Consider the following 9,248-nt stretch of genomic DNA (forward strand, 5'->3'; position numbering starts at 1 on the left):
CAGACATTTCTGTGTTTTTTACTATAGTGTTTGTTGTTGTGTATAATACTGTAGTATTCACTATAATAGTATACAATATACTACATAATTCTATACTAAGTACTACACATGATCACGGGATGCTACAGTACACACACACACCACCGCATGCACACAATTAATTTATATATGTAGGCATCCATCCGCACCACACACACACACACACACACACACACACACACACACACACACACACACACACACACACACACACACACACACACACACACACACACACACACACACAACACGTTGCTGGAGGATAGTCTTGCCAGAGAGAATCTCTGTTTTGCTGACTTTACCTTTCAATGAGGGAGGATTAGCCTAATGTCTGTCGCTAAGGGAGTTTGCCAAAGAGTATTCCACATGTTACTATGGTGACAAACAGCCAATGAGAGCTTGGCACAGTAATCTCCAGTCAAAACATTCCAATTTCAGGAAGGACAAGATTATTTGGGGGGTTGCAGGTTTAAATGCAAAGTGTTGTTAATAACATGCTGTATCTACACACACACACACACACACACACACACACACACACACACACACACACAGAATCACATTCATACACATTCATACACCCACACACACACACATAACTTGTGTCTCTCACTCTTTCTGAAGGTGACATGAAACAGAAATAGTGTGTAATTACATTCTAATCTCTGGATCTCCAGTCCAGGGTTGTTACCACAGGGCTGTTACCACAGGGCTATTACCACAGGGCTATTACCACAGGGTTGTTACCACGGGGCTATTACCACAGGGCTATTACCACAGGGCTATTACCACAGGGCTGTTACCACAGGGCTATTACCACAGGGCTGTTACCACAGGGTTGATACCACAGGGCAGTTACCACAGGGCTATTACCACAGGGTTATTACCACAGGGCTAGTACCACAGGGCTATTACCACAGGGATGTTACCACAGGGCTATTACCACAGGGATGTTACCACAGGGCTATTACCACAGGGCTATTACCACAGGGCTGTTACCACAGGGCTATTACCACAGGGTTGTTACCACAGGGCTATTACCACAGGGCTATTACCACAGGGCTGTTACCACAGGGCTATTACCACAGGGCTATTACCACAGGGCTATTACCACAGGGTTGTTACCACAGGGCTATTACCACAGGGCTATTACCACAGGGCTATTACCACAGGGCTATTACCACAGGGCTATTACCACAGGGCTGTTACCACAGGGCTATTACCACAGGGTTGTTACCACAGGGTTGTTACCACAGGGCTGTTACCACAGGGCTATTACCACAGGGCTATTACCACAGGGCTGTTAACACAGGGCTATTACCACAGGGCTGTTAACACAGGGCTATTACCACAGGGTTGTTACCACAGGGCTATTACCACAGGGCTGTTACCACAGGGCTATTACCACAGGGCTATTACCACAGGGTTGTTACCACAGGGCTATTACCACAGGGTTGTTACCACAGGGCTATTACCACAGGGCTGTTACCACAGGGCTGTTACCACAGGGCTATTACCACAGGGTTGTTACAACAGGGCTGTTACCACAGGGCTATTACCACAGGGCTGTTACCACAGGGCTATTACCACAGGGCTGTTACCACAGGGCTATTACCACAGGGCTATTACCACAGGGCTGTTACCACAGGGCTATTACCACAGGGCTATTACCACAGGGTTGTTACCACAGGTGACCTAACCTGGGATATGCTTAACACCCCGGCAGTCCTACATTCTAAGCTAGATGCCCTCAATCTCACACAAATCATCAAGGAACCCACCAGGTACAACCCTAAATCTGTAAACAAGGGCACCCTCATAGATGTCATCCTGACCAACTGGCCCTCCAAATACACCTCCGCTGTCTTCAACCAGGATCTCAGCGATCACTGCCTCATTGCCTGTATCCGCTACGGAGCCGCAGTCAAACGACCACCCCTCATCACTGTCAAACGCTCCCTTAAACACTTCTGTGAGCAGGCCTTTCTAATCGACCTGGCCCGGGTATCCTGGAAGTACATTGACCTCATCCCGTCAGTTGAGGATGCCTGGTCATTCTTTAAAAGTAACTTCCTCACCATTTTAGATAAGCATGCTCTGTTCAAAAAATGCAGAACTAAGAACAGATATAGCCCTTGGTTCACTCCAGACCTGACTGCCCCCGACCAGCACAAAAACATCCTGTGGCGGACTGCAATAGCATCGAATAGTCCCCGGCCCATGTCCAACCATGGGCTGAATAATATCACTTTTAAGAACAAGTACCCCTTGCTCTCATCAGCTTTGCTTTTGCCCCCCTCCATGGTGCCACGGTATTTACCAAAATCGACCTCCGGAATGCCAAGGACCTGAGCCCTGCAGCACGTTCGCCAAGTTCTTCAACGGCTGTTGGAGAATAAGCTTTTTGTTAAAGCTGAAAAATGTGAGTTCCATGCTGCCACAGTGTCTTTCCTGGGTTATATTATTGCACAGGAACAGTTACGTATGGACCCCGCCGAGGTCATGGCAGTCAGAGTGTGGCCTGCGCCCTCCAACCTGAAGCAGCTACATAATTTCCTGCTATTTTTACAGACGCTCCATCCGCAACTACAGCCGTCTGGCAGCACCTCTCCCAACTCTCACCTCCACCTCCACTCTGTTCCACTGGACTCCTGAGGCAGAGGCAGCTTTCCTGGAACTCAAGCGTTGCTTCACGTTCGCTTCGGTCCTTACTCAGCCCGACCCAGAACTCCAGTTCATCGTGGTTGTGGACGCCTCTGTCACCAAGGTAGGTGCTGTTCTGTCTCAACATTCCCCCTCTGGTCAGAAGATCCAACCATGTGCATTCTTTTCCCGTAAGCTCTCACCTGCAGAGAGGAATTTTGACATCAGAAACCAGGAACTCCTGGCAGTTAAACTGGCTCTGGAGAAATGGCGTCCCTGGCTGGAGGGCTTTGTAACCCCCTTCATCATGTGGACTGACCATAAAAACCTGTCCTACATACAGACCACCAAATGTCTTGAACTCCCAGCAAGCCAGGTGGGCCTTGTTCTTCGAAAAGTTTCAATTTCACACTCACTTATCGCCCGGTTCGAAGAATACCAAGCCCGATGCCCTCTCTTGCCAGTTCACCACCATCAACACGGGTACCGAGACAGAAACCATTGTGCCATCCACCTGCATCACTGCCGCCGTCACCTGGGAGATCGAGTCTCGTATCTGCCAGGCTCAGCAGAACCAGCCTGACTCGGGTAATGGTCCTAGTAATGCTCTGTTTGTTTCATAATGTGGTCGCTCTGATGTTCTTCAGTGTGGTCATTCTACCCACCTCACCTGTCACCCTGGTATGAACCAGACCCTCACCTTCCTGCATCAGCACTTTTGGTGGCCCACCATGGAGAGAGATGTCCGGGAGTTTGTCTCTGCCTGTTCGGTTTGTGCTCAGAACAAAACCTCCTCTAAATCCACTTCCGATCTGCTCCGCCCTCTTCCTGTACCCAGTCGCCCCTGGTCACACATAGGTCATCACTGGCCGTCCCCCATCTAACGGTAACTCTGTCATCCTCACCATTATTGACAGGTTTTCCAAAATGGCTCACTTCATTCCCCTCTCCAAGCTCCCGTCCTCCAGGGAGACTGTGGACCTGTTAGTATATATCATGTGTATCGTCTGCATGGCATCCCCACTGACATCGTTTCTGACAGAGGACCCCAGTTTACCTCCCAGGTGGTTAGATCCTTCTGTTCAGCTCTTGGTATTAATGTCAGTCTTTCTTCTGGATATCACCCCTAGACCAACGGCCAGACCGAACGGACAAACCAAGAGATGGAGACTGCCCTACACTGCGTGACTTCTGCTCATCCTTCCTCCTGGAGCACTCAGCTACCCTTGCTAGAAAATGCCCACACCAGGTATGTCACCCTTCGAGTGTGCTCTGGGTTACCAACCCCCCTTGTTCCCTGCCCAGGAGGTTGAGGTTCCTTCTGTCCAGGACCATCTGCGCCATTGTCACCGTACCTGGAGGAAGGCCCGGGCTGTCCTTCTTTGTGCCTCCGACAGGACCCAGTCCTAAGCCAACAGTCGCCGGGCCTCAGCTCCAGTCTACACCCCAGGTCAAAAGGTATGGCTCTCATCAAAGGACCTGCCCTTGAAGGTGGCATTGAAGAAACTTTCCCCCCAATTCATTGGTCCCTTTGAAATTGACTGTGTCATTAACCCCTCTGCGGTGCGCCTGAAACTCCCAGCCTCTCTTAGGATCCATCCTACTTTCCATGTATCCCTGATGTATCCCTGATTAATCCTGTCTGTTCCAGTCCCCTGTCTCCCCTTGCAGCAGCTCCTCCACCCCCTCGGCTCATCAATGACTATCCTACCTATACCGTCCGGCGACTTCTGTACGTACGCCTTTGGGGTCATGGCTGGCAGTACCTGGTGGACTGGGAGGGATACGGGCCTGCCGAGCTCTGCTGCGTGCCCCGCCGTCACTTTCTGGACTCCTCTCTCATATGGTATTTCTATACCTCACACCCAGATAAGCCTGATCGGGCCCCAGGTGGCGCCCATAGAGGGGGGGGGGGGTCACATCTGCTCCTGCAACACCCTCTACTGCTCATCCTGTGTCTCCTTGACCTTCTCTCACCCTATCGCTCTGTGTGTGTGTGTGTGTGTGTGTGTGTGTGTGTGTGTGTGTGTGTGTGTGTGTGTGTGTGTGTGTGTGTGTGTGTGTGTGTGTGTGTGTGTGTGTGTGTGTGTGTGTGTGTGTGGGCAGAGACAGGTGTACTGGAGTCAGAGCAGATCCCCACCAGCTGCATCCTGTTCCATAATCAAGACCTCTACAAATACTCAGCCCTGCCACTTCCATGCTGCCAGATCATAATCTCTGTTCAGTCCGTTTGTTTCTAGCTGTTTGTTACTATTCAAATCCTGTTATCCTGTTGTGCCTGTTTTCCTTGCCTGAAAATGTTTTCCTCTCTGCTACAGTTCTGCCCGCTCTGACTCTGGTCCCTGTCTTCAGTCCCTTGTCTCGTCATCCTGCTAAACTGTCCTGGATTCCGCACTCTACTACTCCCTTAGATTCCCCTCCAGATTACCCTGTCTCCACCCCTCTCGCTCAAGCCTCAGCCTCCTCAGGTTTCCATCAACCTGCCTGAGCTTCCCATGACATTATTGGTTACTTCATCCCAGTCTCCTCGTCTGAGTCTGCTCTTGGGTTCCCCTGTTCCACTCTGCGTAATGCTTTCACCTAATCAAAGAATTAGCTCAGCAGGAGAAGCTCTCCCTTGAGGAAGATACCCCCACCCCGAGCAGGTCAGACCAGGCCTCTTCATTACATAACCCCACAGACGAGCAACCCCAAGAGGAAAGTCAACCTCCCAGCACAGAGTACTACCCCCTCAATGAAATTAGGGATACATTTACCCAGCTTTAGGTATGGCATGTGGAGCTGGAACAGCAGATGATTACACTCCAGTCAGCACAGACCCACACAACAGTCCAGAACAACAACACCCCCTTAAACAGACCTGGATTGCTGGAGGGGGAAAGAGCGGGACATACAAATGAAAACCCCCTAGGGGATCTCACCCCCTCTGAGCACCCCCCCCCCCCTCGTCAGCCACCCTGATAGCCCCCCTGACAACCCCCACACACCCACTGAGGACATACACAAGACACAGACTTCCCAAACAGTGTGTCTAAACTCTGGTGTCCAAACTCCCAGCGCGCCCTAGACCTTCTGTCTGAGGACCAACTAGGGTCACCCAGCCACATAATAATACATACAGGCACAAACGACCTGAGAACACAGCAGGAAAGGGTGAGATAGAAAAAGCTTCTTCTACTTTCCCCAGTACACAAGTGGTTATATCCACCCTGCTACCACGAAAATACTTCCATCCTGCTACCATACAGAAGGGTAAACGCAAGTATTTCCCGTGACTGTGCCTCAAAACCAAATGATTACCTGGCTCACAACTCCACCCTGGGCTTGAACAGCCTTTATGACCCGATCCACCTATATAAGGCTGCGGTGCCCACCTTCGCCCAGTACTTAAAGGACATCGCTCTCAAATGCAGCCCCAACACTTCACACAGGAGCAATAGAACAGCGGGACCTGCGGGTCAAAACTCCTGCAGCTCTGATGTACGCTGTGTATGTACATAGTCAATGGTAGGCTTTGAGGGGACTCCTATGGTAAGTACACCTATAGCTCATCTCTTGGCAGCAGTACTGTTGACTACCTAATCACTTACAGTGCCTTGCGAAAGTATTCGTCCCCCTTGAACTTTGCGACCTTTTGCCACATTTCAGGCTTCAAACATAAAGATATAAAACTGTATTTTTTTGTGAAGAATCAACAACAAGTGGGACACAATCATGAAGTGGAACGACATTTATTGGATATTTCTAACTTTTTTAACAAATCAAAAACTGAAAAATTGGGCGTGCAAAATTATTCAGCCCCTTTACTTTCAGTGCAGCAAACTCTCTCCAGAAGTTCAGTGAGGATCTCTGAATGATCCAATGTTGACCTAAATGACTAATGATGATAAATACAATCCACCTGTGTGTAATCAAGTCTCCGTATAAATGCACCTGCACTGTGATAGTCTCAGAGGTCCGTTAAAAGCGCAGAGAGCATCATAAAGAACAAGGAACACACCAGGCAGGTCCGAGATACTGTTGTGAAGAAGTTTAAAGCCGGATTTGGATACAAAAAGATTTCCCAAGCTTTAAACATCCCAAGGAGCACTGTGCAAGCGATAATATTGAAATGGAAGGAGTATCAGACCACTGCAAGTCTACCAAGACCTGGCCGTCCCTCTAAACTTTCAGATCATACAAGGAGAAGACTGATCAGAGATGCAGCCAAGAGGCCCATGATCACTCTGGATGAACTGCAGAGATCTACAGCTGAGGTGGGAGACTCTGTCCATAGGACAACAATCAGTCGTATATTGCACAAATCTGGCCTTTATGGAAGAGTGGCAAGAAGAAAGCCATTTCTTAAAGATATCCATAAAAAGTGTTGTTTAAAGTTTGCCACAAGCCACCTGGGAGACACACCAAACATGTGGAAGAAGGTGCTCTGGTCAGATGAAACCAAAATTGAACTTTTTGGCAACAATGCAAAACGTTATGTTTGGCGTAAAAGCAACACAGCTCATCACCCTGAACACACCATCCCCACTGTCAAACATGGTTGTGGCAGCTTCATGGTTTGGGCCTGCTTTTCTTCAGCAGGGACAGGGAAGATGGTTAAAATTGATGGGAAGATGGATGGAGTTGCCAGTTTGTCTTATTTGTCAAGTCAACCAGCGTGGTTTTTTTCCGTTCTCCTGCTTTTTCCTTCTCTCTGTTTTTGCTAGGCCTCACAGTTTTGACCCTTGCCTGTCTGGACTCTGTACCCGCCTGCCTGTCCGTCCGTCCGTCTGCCAGCCAGCCAGCCAGCCAGCCAGCCAGCCAGCCACTCTGTCCCTCCTGGACTCTGACCTGGTTTTGATCTTTTGCCTGTCCATGACCATTCTCTTGCCTACCCTTTGGATTCTAATAAATATCAGAGACTCGAACCATCTGTCTCCCGTGTCTGGGTCTCGCCTTCTGCCCTTATACCCCTATCAGATCACACTACTTGAATAGCTCTATGCTCAATCATGAGGCATCAAAGCTAAAGGAACTGAAAAACATTAAGAAATGCTAGAGGGAAGGAAAATAGTGTGAAAATCTAACAAAAAACAACAAATCCCTTCAAGACAATTTCCTGGACAAAAGGTTTCACTGTAATAGTGAAGGTGTGAACTTGGCAGTAAAAAGCTTTACAGTATATTTGACCTCTCAGCTTCCCCATCAAATCTAAAAAATGTCAAGCAGACAACTTAAAAAATGAACAACAAAGACAAATGGTTTGGTGAAGAATGCAAAAACTTAAAAGAAATTGAGAAACCTATCCAACCAAAAACATAGAGACCCAGAAACGCCTTCTTATGGATAAACCACTTCTACAATCTTTTTGGCTCTATAACAAAGAACAAACAGCAATAACATATACATGATCAAATATACATTTTAGAATCAACTATTAATGACTACCAATCCTCTGCATTATCATTAACAGCAGACTCGTGAATTTCATCAGCGAAAACAATGTACTGAGCAAATGTCAAATTGGCATTTTACCAAATTAACATAAAACAAACCACATACTCACCCTGCACGCCCTAAATAACAAACAAACAAACAAACAAACCAGAAGAAAGGTAAAGACTTCTCATGCTTTGTTGATTTCAAAAAAAGCTTCTGACTCAACTTGGCATGAGAGTCTGCTGTACAAATTGTTGGAAAATGGTTTTGGAGAAAAACATACCGCATTATAAAATCCATGTACACAAACAACAAGTGTGCGGTCAAAATTGGAAAAAACACAGACATTTCTTTCCACATGGCTGGGGGGTGAGACAGGGATGCAACTTAAGCCCTACCCTGTTCAACAAACAGTATCAGTCAAAAGTTTGGACACACCTACTCAAGCAAGGGTTTTTATTTATTTTTTCTATTTTCTATATTGTAGAATAACAGTGAAGACATCAAAACTATGAAATACTACAAATGTAAGTATTAACCAAAAAAGTGTTAAACAAATCAAATAGACAATTACACAGCCTGGAGGTGTTTTGGGTCATTGTTCTGTTGAAAGACAAATTATATTCCCACTAAGTGCAAACCAGATGGGATGACGTATTGCTGCAGAATACTGTGGTAACCATGCAGGTTAAGTGTGCCTTGAATTTGAAATAAATCACAGACAGTGTCACCAGCAAAGCACCATCACACCTCCTCCTCCATGCTTCACAGTGGGAACCACACATGTGGAAATCAGCCGTTCACCTATTATTCGTCTCACAAAGAGGTTGGAACCCAAAAAATATAACATTTGGACTTATCAGACCAAAGGACAGATTTCCACAGGTCTAATGTCCATTGCTCGTGTTTCTTGGCCTAAGCAAGTCTCTTCTTATTATTATCCGTTAGTAGGGATTTCTTTGCAGCAATTCTACCATGAAGGCCTGATTCACACAGTCTCCTCTGAACAGTTGATGTTGAGATGTGTTTGTTACTTGAACACTGTGAGGCATGTATTAAGTGATGATCTGGTGCTTCTGTCTCCAATCAAGGAGGGCCTACAGCAGCATTTAGATCTTCTGCACAGATTGTGTCAGACCTGGACAGTA

This window comes from Oncorhynchus kisutch, linkage group LG14 (assembly GCF_002021735.2).
Source record: "Oncorhynchus kisutch isolate 150728-3 linkage group LG14, Okis_V2, whole genome shotgun sequence".
NCBI lineage: Eukaryota > Metazoa > Chordata > Actinopteri > Salmoniformes > Salmonidae > Oncorhynchus > Oncorhynchus kisutch.